Below are 302 nucleotides of genomic sequence, written 5' to 3' on the forward strand. Positions count from 1 at the left end.
TAGACGCCAGAATGGATACTTCTATGCTAATTGGGTTGGCACGTGAAGTCCAACCGAGTCTATGACTTAGCTGTGCAGAAGCTCCCTGGTCATCTGAATCACTGGGCTGCACTCACTGGAGAATGTTGTCCAGCGCACCGCGGCGGCTGCGTTCCTTGCGGGCACACTGGTGGTCATCCGACTTGAATTAAATCAACCTCATCRTTTCAATCAATGTAAATCTCCTTCCTGAAAGGCTCCTTCAGAAYAAAACTTCAAAAAGGAAATAAAGTTGGAAAAACGAATGGCCTCGCCCCGGGATG

The sequence above is a fragment of the Austrofundulus limnaeus genome, unplaced genomic scaffold, assembly GCF_001266775.1.
Source record: "Austrofundulus limnaeus strain Quisiro unplaced genomic scaffold, Austrofundulus_limnaeus-1.0 Scaffold2320, whole genome shotgun sequence".
Classification (NCBI taxonomy): domain Eukaryota; kingdom Metazoa; phylum Chordata; class Actinopteri; order Cyprinodontiformes; family Rivulidae; genus Austrofundulus; species Austrofundulus limnaeus.